Below are 648 nucleotides of genomic sequence, written 5' to 3' on the forward strand. Positions count from 1 at the left end.
CATAATAGCAAAACTGTCACCTTAAATGAACTTTGTCAGTGAGATCTTGAATTGTCCAAAGTGATTTTAATTTAATATAACTTTGTGAAATTTCGAATTATGTTTCTGTCCTCTATAAACCATGAAATGTATATTTTTGAAGTAATGGCTAATGACCTACTAAGAATTTCAAATAATGAATAGTTACCTTTTTTGTTTTTATTATTGATCAAAAGTCCCTAATCATGTTTAAGAACATTATTCACTTTCAAGATATTTTAAGTAAAATATGAAAAATTGTACTGAATTGACAGCATTCAAAACTGAGTTAAATTAGAGATTTAAGTACTATTCCACTTTTTCATCTAGTAGACTGTAACCTTAAAAACCAATGTTATATGAACGGAGTATGGAAAGGTCTTCTAACTTTCCTGGTGTTGCTTCCTATTTTTGTTTTAAAGCTGTGAAATATTTTTCTTTGGGGGGGACGAGCTTAATAGTTCTGCAGTTTTGTGAAGAAGCCTTTAACCCAGGTATTATGTGACAATTACAAATAGAAACTCCTAGTCACCTAATTTTTAGAAGACAGCAACTCAGTGGCATAAATCTCTGCTATCCTCATTCTCTTTTACAAATCTAATGGAAGAGGTTGAATACTTAGGATCGATT

The sequence above is a fragment of the Muscardinus avellanarius genome (assembly GCF_963383645.1).
Source record: "Muscardinus avellanarius genome assembly, chromosome: 8".
In the NCBI taxonomy this organism is placed as follows: Eukaryota; Metazoa; Chordata; class Mammalia; order Rodentia; family Gliridae; genus Muscardinus; species Muscardinus avellanarius.